At 41.5% G+C, this 19524-nt stretch overlaps 1 long non-coding RNA gene across 1 annotated transcript; it reads right to left on the bottom strand.

Annotated features, from left to right (window-relative positions):
• Positions 1-2244: 2244 nt before the first annotated feature.
• LOC148223589 (uncharacterized) lies at positions 2245-19140 on the bottom strand. The gene is made up of 4 exons (XR_015803819.1): positions 18901-19140; positions 15825-16024; positions 5167-5313; positions 2245-4727 (listed from the first exon to the last, which is right to left on the bottom strand). It is a non-coding gene; the product is annotated as an uncharacterized LOC148223589 (long non-coding RNA).
• Positions 19141-19524: the final 384 nt, after the last annotated feature.

The following is a 19524-nucleotide window of genomic DNA, read 5'->3' as shown; positions in this document are numbered from 1 at the left end:
GTTTTTATCTTGATAGATTATTTGGCCTTAAGAACAAAGTTTGCCACAGTGCCAATGGAGAGTTTCATCACTAACACCCGTCTATACAAACCCTGTGGGCTTAAACACAGGTAGAGCAATTAACTCTAATTTTTTTGCCTCTATTTCTCTTTAATGCATTTTCTACCAATTTCATTCCTCTTCCTTCTTTGTCCTGTGGATTTTTGGACTGCATCCTAAATACACATCAGGAGGTGCATTTGGGAATGAGATTCTGTACTTAGGGGATAGGCAGTAACTCTTCCTACACATTCCATGTCAAAAGAAGAGATCTCAGCCTGTTTGTCCTTCTCCTATCATCTGGAACAAAAACGTTGAAGTTGCAAACAGTTTTGAACAACTTTGTGTGCAGCAATGCTACACAGAAAGAGAGAAAAATGAGCATGTGTCCCTGGCCTGTTGGGCTGAAGCAAGTCTAGGACTCAGTATCTTGGTTTAGAAAATACCATCAATCCTATTTCTGGAGATGACAGCCTGCTTTAACCAGCAGGGACCACAAATGCTGGATTTTAAATGCAGAATTTCAGTGACATCTCTTGTAGCATTGCTCCTCCAAGTTAAAGGCACGTACAGTAAATAAAGCATATGCAGAAGAATCAGTGTCTTCCACTGGGCTTTCTGCACATGCTTCTGCAATTCAGTCTTTTTATCAGCAACCTCATTCAGTTATCGAAGTTCACTCATGACATCTGCCTCAGTATTAAGGTTCAGTTGCTTTCTGGTGTAAATGCCATTTTAAATGCCAAGCTGGCCAAGTGTCACAGCAGTGTCTTCAACCAAGTGCAACCAAAGCACTGACAGAAATATTCCCCTTGCACTAAGTGTGAGTTTTAAAAGAAACAAATTTCTGATATGGGAATAGGCTCATTAAGAAGACAGGTGCCTCTTCCAGGAGCAGCAGAGTGTTGAAACCCACTCTTACTTTGAAATTGTGTCTGTACCAGTAGCTTTCCACTGAGCAGGATCCTGAGCAGTTCTTTGCTGTAGCTGCCTGCAGGCTTTTGCTGTGCTCCCAGCACGCTCAGCTCAGCCCCACGCGTTGGCACGGTGCCCTTCCCTCCATGGGGCACTGCATCCTGCCTCACTGCTGCCCACAGCTGCACCTCTGCCCTCTCAGCTGAAACTGCCCAGGACATGTTGGAGCAGGGAACAATGGAGAAAGGAGCTTCAGGACACCATCTCATAACCATTCCAGCTACCAAGAGGAGAAATCTTGGACAGGCAGGTTCATCCTAGGGCATTTAAGGATGCTGAAAGGAGAGGGCAGGAGACCTTGTCACTTCCTGCCCAGTTTGTGCTGTACTACTGACTCCTGCACACTGTGCCCACCTGGCTCTTTGAGAACATTCAGATATTCACCAGCTCATATTTCTATGTTATCTAACTTCAGTTTTTGGGATGTTTCCTGCTGAAGTTGGTGCTGGGAAGCAGTCTTGATTGGGAATTACAGGGGAAATTATTTTGGGTAGAGCTGGAAGTCATCAGCCCCGAAAACTGAAGTATATGTTTTACACAGCTGTGATGCATTCAGACTGAAACCTTTGATTTACTAATTCTGTGGGGCTTATTATTCTGATGGCAGCTGGGGAGGAAAGAAGGAACAATCCTTGCTTTGTTTAGAGGTTAAAAAACCTGCAAATCTAAAGGCTCTGCTTTCACGTGGTGCTTAGAAGGAGTGTACAAAAGCACGTATTTCAAGGTGTGGGTGAAAGTGGCAGCCTTTAAATGGCACTCCAGGTTCCTCATGCAAATCCCACAGTAAATGCTGGATTGCACCAAGGGGAAGCCTATCTCAGTGGAAGATATCAGAGCAGCCTGTGTCAGTGGGGAAGGGCCCAGCAGGTGTTTTGTCCTAGAGACATGCTGGGCTTTGAACATCACCCTCTGGTTGCCAAGCAGAGCAAGGCTCTTGTGCCAGAGCTGATGGTGACTTAGCTCCAGCGTGGAGCCAGAAAGGGGAGTACTTTGCTGTGTGCACCATACCAAGCTGCCACAGGACCATGCTCAATCTGCAGAAGAAATCAGAGCTGCCAGAGACTTCCTTTTGCTGAAGAGCCACAACCAGGTCTGGATATTTCCTTATGTTTTTGAATCACTTGAACCCATGCAATGTCACTTCCTATGATGATGAATTTTGCAGGTGGTCTTAGCTTTGTTCACAGGCAACAAATATAAAGGGCAGAATTGAATCAGGATCTTGAGGGGAAAAAAAAGGCACTGTTATGTATGTATGTAATAATAATCTATGAGAGGGTTTGTTTTTTTGAAAATGCACTTTAAGACTTAGATTTATACATACCTGCATTTTACTTAGAGGCTTTGATTAATGATTTCTTTGGTTTTAAATATTATCAGAGTAAAAAAAACCTAGGACATGAATACATGTACTCCAAGCAAGATGAGTGTGCACAAATGTGCATGGGTACATAGATAGGAAAAAAAATACCACATTTAGCATCAAGATTATATTTAGGTGAAAATTTGCATTACAACGATTACAACAGGCTTCCAACGAACAATGCTGAACTTTCTTCAATTCAAATTATAAAGATGTGTAATGAAAGTTAAAAACTCATATTCAAAGCAAAATTTCTCGCTTGTTAAGTAGAATCATTAATCTCTTCATTTAAATTGGTTTATACTGCACTATAAACCAGAAAAGGCAGAAGAGATTAAGCAAGAATTTTTGCTGGTGTGCATGAGTGAAAATAAAAGTTACTGCCTAATTTTTGCCTGGGAATTTAGAGCAGGAGCAATGATCAGTGGACAGCTTCACAAATTGCTTCTAAAATCAAAATTGTTATGGAATTTGTTCTCATTAAGAAGCATATGCAGAAAACTGAAATTTTAGGAGCCTAGCCCTTTCTTTATGTAAATTATCCTAAAGCTACATTATTATCTTAGTGTAATTTAATCTCTGTAACAGCATCAGAGTTACAAAATCTATTTAAATGATTCATAGTATTGTTAGCACCACTTAAACAAATCACAGCTCAAAAGACTTTTGTTTTACATTGGCTTATACTGCTAGAATTCATATCTATTTCATTCTCTTTGTCTATAATGTAATTCCTTTCCCATTCCTCTAATGGACTACTCAATTCTTCCCTGTGATATTTAAATATTAGTTTTATGGCAAGTGGTTGTAGGACTGTTTTGTATCCTTTATAGCCCAAAGGATTTTTAGTTAATGGAATAACAATCTATCAAAACACAGCCTGAATGTAACAGATGAATTCTCACGTGGTCGAGCATTCAGACACAGGCCTATTAATAGTTCGTTTTTTGAGGGTAACCATCCATAAAAATCCAGTGAGGCAAAACCAAATTCAGCAATATGTGTGTGGCAGTTTCCTTGTGTCTGGCAGTGGCCAGAGAAATCAAGAAAACTACAGCATGTTTTGTTTTCATTTGAGGCAGCTGTGTTAAAAAAAAAAAAAAAAGATTTATTTACCTTGGATGTTGGGGATTCAGGGATCTGTTTTACTTTCCAAAGAAAAAAGATAAATGCATGAGCCTCAGATACACCTCACTAGCCTGCAACACAGCAGCAAGATCACTGTCAGCACAAGAAGGACATTTTGTTATTTGGCATATCTTCACTTGACCTTGAACATCTTCAGTCTGACCTTTACATCTCTCTGGGACCCAGCCTAGAAGTGGCTTGGTCCACTCAACACAAAGCCACCCTGAGAAAGACACCTCTGCCTCTGACAGGGGACATCACCTCTGAATCTCAAACTGAGCCTCATCACCATGAGTCTAAATCAGGTGCAAGCTCTTGGCAGTCTCTTGGCCTTCTGGGTACAGCAAAGCTTAATTTCTGGATGTCTGTTCCCCAGAGAGCCTATTAATAATGTGTATCTAAAGCAGAAGAGCTAGTCTGGAAATAGAAACAAGCCAACAAGAAATTTGCACTACCTTTCTTTTTCATGGACAGGGCAAGATGCTGGTGGTACCAAGAGCTCTGCCAAGCACCTGAAAGTCATGGTAGCTATCTACCACCAAAATCTACCTGGCTTTCCTTTAACTCCTGCTATTTAGTTTGCATTCCCCTCCAGTGGAATCTGGTTGCATTTTTATAAGTAAGATTTTTCAGGTTGGGTCTCTCTGTCCTGGAGTGTTGTTGCTGTAAATACTGACAGCAAAAGTTAATTTGTGTTTTATCAACTTGAAATTCTTTCCAATAGACTTCAAATGATAGACTTCAAATAATTTCTGATTGATTTTTTTTTCCAATTGATTTTTTTTCTTCAAAAAAATTCCTTACACATCTGTTAGTCTTCGAGTTTTTAAAGCTTGAATTAGCCATTGAAGTTTAGGATTTGAAAAGCAGCAACAGAAGCTGATATTTCCAGGATCACTTCAAACTGCAGCAAATAGCAACATGTCTTTTGACACATTTCAAACTACAGAACTTCAGAGGGCAAAAATGAATTCAGCACCCGACTATCACTTGCTGTAACCAAACATCAGAGCTGAATGAAGAATTTAATCGATCATGGATATTTTTGTTTGCATTCATCAAAGTGGGTTGCAAAACTTGCAGTCAGTCGTAGGCAGGTGCATGCATGGGTGCTCTGGGCTGGTGACCCAGCACTGGCTGCAGGCAGTGGTGTGCCAGCAGCACTGGCCCCTGCTCAGCATCAAGGCTGTCTGCTCTGCTCTTCTGCAGTGGTTGTTTCTATCTGTAACAACGAAACAAAACAGAATCCTAAATCTAACATCCAGCTTTGCCCAGTGACTGGGGTGTTGCATTACCCACTGGAGCTGGATCTGCTATGTCTCACAAAAATCCACAGCAATCACTTTCCCACAAAGCTCAGAGTTGGGAAGTAGATACCTGACTCTGTTTACCCTTCAACCCCCACAGATTTGTCCTCCTGGCAAGGTGCCAGCCCCTCACTTAGATCCAAACAATTGTCAGAACATCTATCAACTCTGTGCTAATAAGAGCCTTCCTCCCCAGAGCTGGAAAGCTTCTCCAAAGCACAGTCCTCTCTGCTGCTTGCCACTCACCACTGCAGCTTACAAAAGAAAAGACTACAAGTAATTGTTATGTAACTCACCCCATAACAGCCACCTTAGAGCTACAGGGGGCTAGCAGTAGCCCTGCCACCTACTCACCTGTGCTAGGGCTGCAGACTTGCTTCTGGCAGCTGAAGAAAAGCACAAGGGTTTTCAGAAAGCAAACATCAAAAACACTGAATGTGTCTGCCATGGTGAAGCACTGACTGGGTGCTCCAAACCCAGCCTGTGAGGGCAGCGATGTATCTGCAAAAGAAAAGCAGTGAGCAGGAATTAATTTGTTTTGTAGGACTTGTTTAACTGCATTTAGTAAACTTTGTTTATTTTAAAGCCCAGGTGGGTTCTTATCTGTACTTGTAGCTCCTATTAATCAGGATTGTAATTGTTGTTGGTACTCAGCAACTGGGAAATGCAAGCCATGATTGACCATCCATTTGTGTAACTCCACACTGGGCAAAATGAACGTACTCATGTCACAGCCCATGATTCCACAGTATAATTACCTTCATGCTCTGCAATTAACAAAATAGTATCTTGTTACAGAAAAATACTAAGGAAACAAAACACTTCTATCACCCATCCTAAGCTGCCTAGAAACAAGAGTTCAAAAACTGCTGTTGACTAGCACTTGTGTGTTATAATCCATACAGGGCTTTCAGAGAAGAAGACATCAACAGGCATTTAGATAATTTCTGAGCTTGTCAGTGCTAACAAGAATTTGTGAGTGAATTTGTAGGGCTCTCTTGTCCTCCTTTCTGTCCATCTCCTCTGCCTCAGTTAAAATAACATTTAAATAAGAATTGTCAATTAAAATAAACTCTTCTAAGACAGTAACCTCCTAAATAGGGTTAATAAACACATTCATTTATATAGGCATGTTATACACAAATATAGGAATATTTGTGCTTATCACATGAGTTTGCTTAAGTCTGTAATTGTCTTTTCGTAGCTATTTAGCTTTTATATATCTGCAGTCTACAGGGGACCCATTCTCACCTCTAGCATTCCCTGAAATTCCACTTCTCTTATTGTAATCCCCAAAAGCCATGCCACAGTAGGTCAAGAAAGCCCAAGCCCATGGGTTGCATAAATGTTTTGTCTCTGCATTTTAGTGAAGCTTCTAAGAGCACTGAAATGCTTTTCACTCGCTGTGCTGGATTGTTCAGTTTTTGCTGGGAAACCCCATGGTGTTGAGAGCACTGTAGAAATAGCTGGTGAGATCCAAGAGCAAACTTTTCCATGCAGTTTGGTTTCTTCACAGCAGGACATACTGCTTTTACAGCAATGACTGTAGCAAGCAGTGGTGTAAACAGATTTTGTAGTTGAGGGCAAAGCAGGGGGAAGCTCTCTGCAGGTAATAGTTTTGCTTCTCTTGAACAGCCGATGAGCTTGTGTTATTATTCAGAGGTGCATCTGCACATCTTTCCTGCTTCCCTTCAATTTCCTGCACGCTATTGGCCACCTTCCATCCTGTGTTGCCTCATTCCAGGGGCTGCCACTGCAGCTCTGCATGCTGCCTCCTTGTCCATCTCCCCTCAGCCACAGCCAAGTGGTTTTGTGCTACCCCTGACTTCCTACATCAGGATCTGCTGTCCCTTCTCACACCAGTAGCCTTCTGCCTCTCCCCTTTCATCTAATCCTGAAAGGCTGCCCCTTCTGGATATTAATGATGCTGTGCCCATCACCAATGGAGATGAGTGCTTAATGCAAACGCATCAATACAATGGCCAATATAATTAAAGATGGTCTTTCATTTTCTTCCCCCAGGCATCCTAACAGGAAGGTTCCATGATTATTTACTAGTATGAAGGAGCAAGAGATGTAAGATTTCCATTTTGTCCTCCTAGTACGTCATTCTTGGCCATTTTCCTCTCAGCTATCTGTGACTCTTTTTCTAGGAAAAGAGACTGGAACTGTCTTCCCTTATTCCTCTAGTCTGACATGTCTTCTTGTTCCTCTGTCCATGAATTGAGCAAAGTAGACCTAAGAGCTTGATTTGGGTTTTTTTTAAAGTTGTTGTTTGACAATTTAATCCCTCCTCTTAGAAATCACTAACTTGCATTTATTTTGTTCAAAGTTGAGTGAAATGTCTCATTTGGCTCAAGCCTATCTCTCACAAAGCACCTTGTCTTGCTCCGTGGAACAGTCTCTCCTTGTTCATGTGTTTACTAAGCAGGCATCTTTACAAAGCTGGGCCTAATTTCTAATCAAATTTGGTTGGCTCCAGCTTTCAGCCACTGGATCCTGTTGTTGTCTTTGCAAGCTGTGAGAAGTGATGACTGCCCAGTATTTTCTGCCTAGGAAAGCACTTACACACTGTAAGCAAGTCACTTCTCACTTTTCTTGTTGACAAGCTAAACAGATGGAAGCCCCCATCTCTCCATGAAAAGTACTTTGCCCTTGTCATTTTTTTTGTGATTCTCTACCCTCTCTATTTTTTCATCAGTCTTTTCAGAATGAGGACTACCTATCATACCAATCCTGTATAGAAAGTATAAAATTCATCCTTTTCCTCCTGCTTGCTTTATTCCCCTCAAGCCTCCAGCAAGTAGTCAAGGACATACTAGATATTTTTCTTTGTTTGTGCAGGGAACTGCGATTGCTCTGAAGGCAGTGGGTGAACAGGTCCATCCAAGAAGCTTGGCTGTGGTCCGGCACCTGGCAGCAGCCCTGGGCTCCTCTAGTTCCAGTGCTGAGTACTGCTCACTGTGCTCCAGACCTACCTTGTACCCTCACGTTCCCATTGCACCCATATCCTGTTGGTTGCAGCACCAGCTCCACTCTCAGACACCTCCCTCTAGCTAAGAGCTCCTCAATTATATGTTAGCAAACACTTAGAGGGAGGACAACATGGAGCATATACTTGAATTATAGAGGGAAGAGCTAAATAAAACTATACTCATGGGAACAGTTGTTTTTAAACCACTTAGCAAGGGCTTTTCTGACATGGTATATTGCTAACTTTTCATTAGGTTTTACACACTACAAAATTAAACCCCTTGCAATCACCTAGGTGTGTTACATCTCCACGGGTACCTGTAAAAACCTCTAATCTGAAATGATGAAATAAGATTTCTTTAGCAAGTCTCAGGAAAATCACCACCATTGACATTCCGTGCCTATTGTTCATTCTTGGAGTACTGTCACTCTTTGTTGTCTCTACCAGTGTGTTTCTTCTACACTCCCTGTCACTGCTAGTGGGTATTTATCTTAGTCAAGTAACTTCAACACTTTATATACTAGCACAGCAGAAGTATTCTTTCAGTCTTCTGGAATTCTTCTAGTGCCTTCGAAATCAAGGTCAGTGAAAAAGAATCCTCAGCCAACTATTCTATTACTCCTGAAGTTCATGAGCATCTAAACATGCCAGATTATCCTACATGTTCATCCTACACATCTTCCTCAGTTCCTGACAATCAAAATACAAATTGTCTCTAATTTATATTAATTATAGGAATCCTATTTTTTTCCAAATAAAAAATAAAAATATTAAGCTGTTCTGTATTATTAGCCCTTTCATCACTCAGTTCTGAACCAGCCAATCTCCCAAGATGTTTGGCTCTCTATGTACTTCTATACTGACCTTAGCATAACAGCTGGCATGCAAACCTCCTGAGTAGGAGCTGCCTGACCTTTAGAGGCAATGGTGAGAAGGATAAGTGCTTGTACACCTCATTCTTCCACTCAGGGGAATCTGTGAACTGGAGAATCTATTCTCTTTGAGGTGCAATAAGGCTGGTGACTTCTATAGGGAAGAACAGGCCATGGAGCAGCAATTGTTCCTCATCCCTCTCTGAAGACTGTTAATCATTTCAGCTCATAACCTGCTGACAAGTTAATACAGGCTTTAAAATGATGGATGACTCATATGCAAGTACTTTTTATTGGGGTAGATATAGTCAGGGGACTGTTAAGGAAAGATGGAAACTCCTACTCTTCCCTTAGTCTCTTGCTGTTCTCTGTTTTCTCCATTTCTACAGACTCAAGAGCAATGCTGGGACTGCATTCCCTGATCATCAGTGATACTGTATGTCACACTGTATGTCACCATCAGCTTAAAATCATACAGAAAAATGGGAAATCAGAATTAAAATAAAATCAAAACCAGGTATCTCATTAGATTCTGCTTCCTGTGACTTTTCCTGTGATGTTAGGTGTCCCAGCTTGTTTGCTGGCATGGGATGTGAGCCAGTGCTGTGGCAGGCAGCAAGCACTGGAAGCAGGCGAGAATTCAGGGTGTGCAGAGGAAACAGGGCATGTGATCAGTTCATGGGAGAAAAAAGCTGGAGCTATTTTGGTGGGTTCTTATGGCCATGTGGGTTTCACTAGCTTGTTCTTGTGCAACAGTGTTTGTATTTACCTACATTTAACAGCTGACCTTTTGAAAATAATAAACCAAACCATGAGGCAAAAGGTTGCCTCATCATTGTGAGTTCTTCATGCTGCCCAAGATTCCACCTGTTTTTCCTAAACAGAAAGTAATGGCCTACTAGGGCTTGACTGAATGCCACTGCAATAGGCACATGGCCTTTCTCTGCCCTTCTCCTGCCAGACTACAAGAGCTGAATTAGTTTAATACATGCTGCCACAGACTATTTATAGTTTGCATTTGTTCAAAACAAGAAGTCATAGTTGTGTAGAGTAACTGCTAAAAACAAAAATAAAAAATTCCTATATTAAGACACATTATATATTGAACTTAAGCTTCCACCATTCGATTTGCAATTCAACAGCCAAAATATATAACAACAACCTCTGTGATGAGAATTGATTTCCATATGATGGGTTTTATGGAGCAGTAAACATTACACTACTCGGGTAATGCAGCCATCCATGGCATTCCCTTTTGCTCTGCACAGCCCATATACTGCTCACAGCATACCATGTTAACTGATAAGAAAATTCCAGCTAAATAAAAGTCATCTCTTCAGTGTCTCACTTTTGTGGGTTCTAGTGCTTGCAGTCATCAATCTGGTCACCGTTTACATTGTTGAACTTTAAATGAAGATTATCTTGACAAAAGCCTTTTTAAGTCTCAGAGTTTCCATTTTTGTGTTGAAATACCAGATGTCACCCTCAGACTTCATATATTCTTTCATTCTAATCGACGGCAGACAAACTTTGATCTAACACTGGGCACTGAAGTTACATTTTCTCTGTGCTGTATGCTAAAGATCATTTTGAAAAACTGTCAGTAAATGACAGTTTTAAAACAACTTTATTTCTACTTGGTAGTTTAAAAGCCTATCTTGTTTTCCATATGGCTCTGGAAAAAGTTACACCTTTTTTGCCAAATTTATGCCTTATTACTCCTGGTGTTTAAAATAGTTTTTGTTCTGTAAGAAGGGAACCAGCTCCAATTACTGTGTGGGGGAGGAGTACTGAGTGGAACAGATATTCCTCTACTTATTTGAAGTAAATTTACTTAATTTCTCATGAAAGGAGCCTGCCTATAGGTAAGGTAGAGGTAAATAACTTTCAAGAAGTTGAGCTAGGCAGTAAGCATTTCATGTGTGAATACTCACCAGAAGTTACTAATGGTAAAGGCAGAGCAATATTTTTCCCTTTATTCTGAATTACCACAAATTCTTGCTGCTATAAAAAGTAAGTCATTATTATGATTTTGAAGTAAACCATGGTGCTTTCAATGCCCCATGTTATTGTCATATTTACAGTTTGGGGTGGATTTACTGTGGGGCTATTGAGAGCTCTGCCCTGTATGATAAGTTGTTATGAGAGAGGATCTGCTCTTCAAAATACCCTTCACATGGAGAAGATACTGCTAGTGGATTGGGAAGAAACACAATGAATTATGCTTCCAAATTGCATTTCTTCTACAGAGGCAGTAGAAAGCAATGCTAAGAAAGACTGAAATTCATTTCAGAAGAGTCTCGCCCTGTATGGAGTCAGTGCAAGAAAGCATTTCAACACGGTAAATTTTAAGCACCTTAAGAAAGTGATTAAGGATATTACTTAATGCTGTCCTGAGTGAGGACTAATATTTGTTCATTTAAAGAAAATTAAATATTCTGTAAGCTCAGATAGAATACAAAAGTGAAGGCAACCTCCACTTTGATAAAAGATCTACAGCTCAGGCAGGCTTCCAGAGGGCAGGCATTCTCAAATGTCACTGCAGTTAAGAGATGAAAAATATTTTCTGGATGCACTAGCTCTGTATCTGAGTTATCCAACTCTGGGAAAAGCTGAGCTTATTTTTGCAGCAGCTGGGGCAGAATAACTATATCTATGGAGCAGGTAAACTCAAATGCAAGCATATTTTTGTATCTTGTAGAAAATTTACAGACTTGAACCAGAATGGCAGTTACTGAAATTGCTACAAATGCAGCTCAGTGTGCTGAGTTCAGTAAAGTTACATACAGCTAATCTTTTAAGTAGCAGAGTAGCTACCTGCTGTCATTCCATGAAGTGTTGGAGGGGAGTGCAAGGTCTGGCTGAGCTTGTTTCTTTAGCCACAGGATAATATATTTCCATTTACTCTGCTCTGCTCTACCTGACTGGGATATTTTATTCCGTTTAGTAGGTTTTGGTTCCTTAAGCTTAATCATGTGCTTCAAAATACATGCTTATTTGGTTCTCCTAGTCTATATTTGCTTTACTAATAAGTGCTGGATACTGATACAAATACCATCACTGAAATAAGTTTGATCTCACGAATACTGGATGTTGAAATAGGGATACTGAATTAATACATGTTTGCTACTATTGTCTTTTCTGGGAAAAAATATCAACTTTCTTATGTCCTAGTTGAGTTCTTTTACTAAGGTCTATCTATCTAGTTCTCTCCATCTGTTGTTTAAAATATATCAAATAACAACACCATAGCCAATTAATAAGCTACAATATTTGTTTTTCCTATGAATAGTTTTGAAGTACAGGTTTCATTTGTAATGTGCAGCTTGTTTAACAAAGCAGACTCTGTTAAGATAAAAATACCCCAATGTAAAATTTTCAGCTCCCCTGCAACAGCCTATGAAGGCAGGAAAGGCAGCTTCATAATCTTTGCTGGCCTGAAGCACTTGATTCCTGACTACCAGGCAATTTGTTGACTCTTCTAATTCAAATACGCAAAAGGGTGAGTAAGCAATAAACCATTTCAAATCAATCCATCTGGCAGGAGGTAACATAGCTATAATGAACAGTGTGTTTACAGAGCACATTTCCTACTCAGTCTAGTCATTTGCAGGATTCAGGCCACGGATGTCACAGGTTGTCTAAGAAGCACTAGATGCAAGGAGATGACTGGATGTGAAAGGGGACTTGGAGGATAATTTATGATGATGGATGTTTGCTGTTTATACACACTTCATTAGCTAAGTCAGTCCAGCTGGCACTGCTGGGACTTCTCTACTTTCCCTGCTGCTGCTGGCCTTTTTCTCCGAGTTCATAGGTGAGTGAACACAAACATATGCTTCCAAATGTGTGATTTGTTTAATGATGATGTTGTGGTTTAACCCCAGCTAGCAACTGAGCCCTGCTCATTTGCTCTCTCGCTCACCCCTGGTGAGATCGGGGAGAGAATCAGAAGGTAACAGCTTGAAAAACTCATGATCTGACATAAAAACAGTTTAATAGGGAAAGCAAAAACCACACACGTGAGCAAAGCAAAAAAGGAATTAATTCACTGCTTCCCGTGGGCTGGCAGGTGTTCAGCCTTACAGGAGAGCAGGGCTCCATGTCACATCACAGTGACTTGCAGGATGAATGCCATTGCTCTGAAGTCCCCTGCTTCCTCCTCCTTCCCATGGATTGATATGCTGAGCAGGATGTCACACGGTGTGGAAAACCCCTGTGTTCAGCTGGAGTCAGCTGCCCGAGCTGTGCTCCCTCCCAACTCCTTGTGCACCCCCAGCCCTCTCTCTGGTGAGGTGGGGTGAGAACCAGAAAAGGCCTTGATGCTGTGTGATAATTGATCAACAATAGCTACAACATCCCTGTGTTATCAGCACTGTTCCCAGCCCTATACCAGTATGGACAAAATTAACTGTATCCCAGCCAAAAGCAGCAGAGATGTCTAAGGAAGGTGTGAGGCATCTCTAATGGAGCTCTTAGAATTTCCCATTCTCTACAGAGGCTGAAAGGGATATATTGTAGTATTTCCCTCCTCTGCAGGCACAGCAAATACACACTGTATTGAATTTCTGTTTTAAATATGGCAATTTTATTTTGACTTGAGATACTCTGGGATCTAACAAGATCCTAAATTCAACATGAGAAGCTTTGTATTTGTCTCAGCCAATGCTATCAGCATAATGTCTTGGTGTTATGAGTCTGGATTGCCTTCACTGGGAACACAAGCCTTACTAAATAATAACAGGATTTGGCTTTGTGTATGAAAAATTATTAGGTGAATCAGTAGGAGCAGTAAAAGCAACTGAATAGCTGTCTGAAAAGTGAAAACATGAAGTGCTTTTCAATGATCCTGAACACAACAGCTAAAATCACACCAAGCTAACAGTTATACCACAATTGTGGTAGCACACTGTTTAGCAAGGATGAGCCAATTCTCTTGCTTTGTGAACAATGAATAACACCAAATTTTTACAGTCAAATTCCTTGAATAAATACAGGTAGAAGTGTTCATACAGGCAGGAACAACATCATGTACCGCCCAGATTTTTAATGACAACGGACAGATCATTTTGCTACATTTAGTATGAAGAAAGTAACTGGGTTGATGCTCACAATTTATTTTGTATTTGTGCATATAGTGTTATTTTGTTTCTATTATGGGCCTTGTGAGCAGACAGCTATTTCCTTTCTTCTGTGAGCTGTCTCATAGCTTTAAATTGACAGCTCCTGGAGGAGAGACAGCATGTGACACGTGTACAGAATCCAAGATTGATAAGGGTATGCTTTTATTCATTTTAATAACTAAGAAGGAGTGAAGATTGACAGTTCAATCACTCATTAATAAAGACTGACTTTATTCCCATTCATGAAATGGCTAGTCAGATTTTAAAACATTTAAAAACACTATTATTATTACTATTATTATTGTTGTTGTTGTTGTTGTTTGATTTAGTACTTTCCCCTCCTATGAAAGTTTAAAAAAATCACTGTCCACAAACAGAATTTGAATTAGTCTGAAAACTACCCCAGAATTACTGATCTGTTTCAGATGTTGGGAGTTTTTTAAAAATCTTTTCTGCTTAGACTGACAAGAGGTGGGACTTAAATAAATGCTCACTGTAGTTAAACATGTTGCCAAACCTTAGCAGAGCTACAGGACTAATACACCATTCCAGACAAGAGAGGATTAAACTAGGTTATGTTGCTTTTAATTTGCATGGATGGAGGTCTCTGGCTCACCTTGACTGAATGAAAACATTAATTAAGAGATTAATACTGAAGTCCACTGTGAAGGACTTGACAGAGCAGACCCAAGCCTTGACCCATTGGTCACTGAGGGAAGTCAATGCTGACTGTGGCTTTTGCAGGCTACCAGGCTGTAGCTTAGGTGACAACAGCCTGGATACTCCTGAGGTGGGACGGTCAGGACCAACTCATGGAAGATAAAATCACCACACACTGACCCAGCCTCAACGTGCAGGGTAAAGGAGGGAAGCACATAATCATGTAAAGTGTTTTCCTCTGTTAGCACTATTCCACTTTCAATTCCCTTGAAGACTTCTTCAAGCTTTCCCTCCCAAAGTAAGGTTTAGTTAGATTTGAACAGTTTCACACCCATTTCTTTCCTTGATTGCACTGTCAAATGAGATTGATTTGTCAGTTTGTCTGTTCATGTTCTACAATAAGATGTCAATCTCCCAGACCTAAGAAGCTCATAGGGGTTTTTTGGCAGTGAGTCACATTTTCTGTGGTTTGGCTGTGAAAATCATTGTTCCAATTCTTGTGTTGACTGATTAGGTGAAGGGCAGATAAAGACAACCTTGTTATTTTAAAAAAAACACCTCTTGCTTCCGCTGATTGGGTGGAGAGATGGTTTTGTTCCCATAGCAACATTTTGCATCCAAACCTGCAGAAATGAGGCTGGCTACAGGCATTTCAAACATGCTGCCTTTAAAGAGCAGGTTGTACTCTACAATGTGTTTTCATTTCTGCACCTAATAATAGAATTATTCAATAAACACGAGAGAAAAAAAAACCACCAACAACAAAAATCTTTGTATCCACATAAGTGAAACTGGAGCCTGGTGATACTAGGTGTGCTCCAGGGCACCCCTTGAGCTGTTCTTGTAGAATGCTCTGTACTATCAGTTGTCTGGACACCAGAATTTAAGTAAAAACCAGTCAGCCTAAAGCTCAGATGTCACTATTGTAAGAGTTCTTTTACTTTCAGTGGAGTCAACACCACTGAGCAAGATGTTTGGAGGGAACTGGCTAATGGTCTGAGGAAGAGTAAAACCCATGCAGGTTGTACCTCAGAGAGGTGGGGCAGCACTTGGGGATGAGCTGTTGGATTCTTGCAGAAGTGACAGATAGGATGAAGGAAAAAAAGTCTTTCCCCATACAAGGAGCTGCTGAAAGAAAACACCATTAGACAAAGATTGGAGGATAAAAGTAATTTATGTTCTGGGTTTTTTCACCCTGTAAAGGTTGATCATACAGTAGCAGGGATAATTTTTGGGAGAATTGAACTTCAATAACAGAGGGACTAGATAAGGAATGTATCTTTCTTCAGGACTTTTGGTTCATTTGTGAAAAACTGGAAAATAAGGACAGGGAAGAAGAAATTTGTAGTAGTCTTTAGGGAAGATGATACAAACTGGCCCTACTTCTTTGGCTGCCATCCAGTTGTGTTTCTCCAGACAGACCTTCTCAGTCAGCACAAGTCTTGTTCAGGCAGAACTGGAAGATTCTATGTATTTATCCAGGATTTCACTTTGGCAGATAAACAGCTCAGTGGGACAATACATGTCAGCAACACAGTGGTTTGGTCCAGGAAAAAATGATTAATTCCTCCAGAAGGACAAAACTGCAGACAAAATGCACACAGAGAGGCATTGTTAGAGTATTTTAAGAATGATATATTATATTAGTATACAGTGGTACTTTAATGGGAAACTGTATCACCTTTTCTTCATGTTTGGCTTTGGGCACACTTTGCTAAGTGTGACATTAAGAATAACAAAAAGCTGGTGTTATTGGCAAATTCCTTAGAGAGAACAAGTTGAGAGCACTATAGCATAGCACCATTCAGTTGGTAACGTCAAACTGTAAAATTCCCCAAATATTAGAAGGCAGCAAACTGTTACCTAAAGCTTTTTGGAGGGAAGGAAATACAGACAGATTGATTTGAGTAGTTTTGTGGAAGGAAGACACCAAAAAATATGAGTGAAAGTCAGAGGAAATAAGAAGCAGGTGTGCTCCTGCTGAATGCCAGTTGCTCTCCAGTTATCCAAACTTCATCTGAGTGGTCCAGCATGGGGTGGAACTCCCACCTATCATATTCTGATTAAGTGGCATTATTGCATGCAGCTAAAGCTCTTTGAAGATGAACAAACTAACATGGCTTTGTCAAAGCAAGCTTGAAAATAATTATATAATTCTTGTTGGTCATAATTTTTATTAAAGGGGTTTTGGAGGAGGAAATATGCTTTTGTACAACGTCTGTTCCTGGAGACAGTGGATCAATTCCACCAAATCACACGTTGCTTTGTGTCCAGACTTCCTCTGAAGATATCTGGCATTGAACAAGTATGATAAGTGGGCTGAAGCTAAGAGAAAAGGGGCACACGGACTGATGTGAGAGTGAGGTACTGAGGAGGAACATAAAGTTACAGCAGCACAGAGGCAGGAGAAAGTGGGTGCCAAGGGCTATGTACATTCATAACAACTGATAAAAATCAGCAAAAATCACCACAAAAACCAAAAACACAGTAATGGGATGAAAGAGTGGAAACACAAGCAGTCCTGAGGCCCTGAAATGATGTTATCTCAGACAAGACAAGACAAGCCAGTAAATTTAATTATTTGCTGCTGTTTGGCCAGATGGCCTGGAGTTGTATCAAAAATCCCTACCCATCACATTTCTCGATAGGTCTGGATTCCAAACTTTGCATCTATCTTTAAATGCTTATGTTTTCAAAACAAAGTGATGCACTTAAACTTTTAAGCTCCAGGGGAAAAAAATGCAGAGGTCAGCAGTGCAAGAAGGAGACAGAGCTGTTACAAGAAAGTAATTTAAAAACGTGCATTGAGGTGAGTTATCTAACGCAGCTTTGGACATCAGTTTCCATCTTCAGGACAAATAGCTTAGCCATGAATTGAGAAGACAGCTCTGGCCTTGAGATGGGAACCAGACTTTCACAACCTCTTGTTAGGTATCCTGAGGAGGTTATTGTCTGAAAAATCTCTTTCAGTTGCTGACCTTGGATAGTTTCTGGCTTATCAGGGGGTGAAACCTGTTCCAAAGTATTGAACTCTACTAATGGATAAAAAGCCAAGGTACCAAGCACTGACGTTTGGAGTACTCTAGGAACCCCATACGTGTAATTTTAGCATTACAACACCTAAATCTCAGGATTTCAATTCTTTCTTATCATGCTCCAGTATTTTCTTCAGAAAATAAGTGATTTCAGAGCACATATATTTTCATGATTGTAACTACAGAGAAAACAAGCTAAATACCAAGAGAAGATTCTCCTACGTCTATGGTCTAGGATTATTGCTGATGTTCTTATTCATTGTTATTATCTCATTTCACATATTGGTAAACTAGTAGTTGTATCAAGCTTACACAGTCAAACCTTATGCAAGCAGGATATGTGCAATTTAGTGACAAATGTCTGGAAGAAAGGAAGTCTGTCTGAGAGTCTGTCACAACTGGGGTGACAGCAGGTACATGAAGAGGGATGTGTCTCAGCATTTTACACTAGGTAGTGGCCAAGAAGAGTTAATGACTGTAGCAGGCATTATTCTTGGAAACACTGCTGGTTTCTGTGCATAGTCATCTACAGTGACTCTGAAAACATCCTATTGTACCTGTAATACAGACATTTTGACAAAACTCAGGGTTCTTCATTTTCAGGAGACGAAAGGGACGAGGCAACCTGAGCAAGTGAATAGCAGCACTACTGAAGTCTGTACAGAGCCAAGACAGCACAAGTACTTAACAACCAGCACCAGGAGACACAAATCAACATGCTAAAAGGAGTAGCAAATCTTAGCCCAATAGCTGACACTGGCCATGACTAACATAAACCACTGGTCATGCACATTCCACTCAAGTGACATCCCCATCATTTTAGCACCTTAAGGCAACATTGTGCTGAGTGGCACCATATACCACAACATCAAAAGCAGCAACGTTTGACTCAGCATCACAAATATGATGGCCGAAATTTGGCCAAGTACTCCTGTCTTGCTGCTCTCCATGACACAATGTTACAAACTTAACACTAATCTGCCAGTGAATATTCTCTTGTTTCTGCTAAACTGCTCCTGTCAAACCAAGTTAAAGTGTAAATGTGATGACATTTTGCCCTAACTTGTCTGTTTTTTATCTGTTATCCTGGTAGAAATTAATTTCTGTGGGTCACTATATGCTCACAGGACTGAAGTTTCATGAAAAATTACTTGAAGAATGTACCAGGACACAGAAAACTTGAAATAACGGGTTGTCCTAAGGTAAGTCACATCCTTCAGAATCTGAAATGTGTGGTCCTGTCCTCCCGAGACACAGCACAACCTGCTGCTCCCCGTTTGGCTGCTCGGCACACATGCTCACCCCGGGGATGTGTGTGCAGATGTAACATTCCACAATTCACCTCCACACACCGTACAGCGGGAGCCCTGGATTCTTGCATTTAACATTATTACAGAAAGTGTGTAACAATTAACAATTAATACCTTTCGAGATCGGATTCTATTTTAACTTGAGAACAGCTTGTCACTCTGATAGTGTTCTACAGGTTTCAGGAAAAGTAAATTGCTGCTGGAACGTGTGTAATTTGCTTCGGATGAGACTTGCTTCGTTACGAGAAGCTGGAGCACCGTGAGGTTCGAGCACCAGAAGCAGCGTGGTCCAAGTAGCTTCCCACGGCCGAACCTGGCTGGGGCGATGCAGCCATCCAGCCCCTCGGACCATGCAGCCATCCAGCGCGGCGTTTCCTCGCTCCCCAGAGGGAGCAGCCCCAGCCCTGCCCTGCTCTGACCCGGACCGGCCGACGCTGCGCGCCTGAAGGGCGAGCGTTCTGCTTTCCGCGGGGGGCTCTCCACAGAGCTCCGGGCGCCCACGCGGCGTGACCGGAGCCTTCCGGAGCCAGGCGCCCGCTCTGTGCCTCTCCCTGCCACGGCTGCCCCGGCCCCGGGCAGCACGGGCGGGCTGGGGCCGCGGCCGGGGAAGGGGCCGGGCGGCGGGGGTGGGTGGGCCCGGCCCCAGCCCCAGCCCCGGCCCCCCCGGCCGCGCTGCCTCGTGGCGGGCGCAGCCGTTGCGCCGCCGCTCAGTGCGGGCAGGCGGGCGGCGCGCACGGA

Source organism: Sturnus vulgaris, chromosome 5 (assembly GCF_052056855.1).
Source record: "Sturnus vulgaris isolate bStuVul1 chromosome 5, bStuVul1.hap1, whole genome shotgun sequence".
Classification (NCBI taxonomy): Eukaryota; Metazoa; Chordata; class Aves; order Passeriformes; family Sturnidae; genus Sturnus; species Sturnus vulgaris.
The sequence above is the reverse complement of the archived record's forward strand: the minus strand, read 5'-3'. Positions and strand labels throughout refer to the sequence as shown.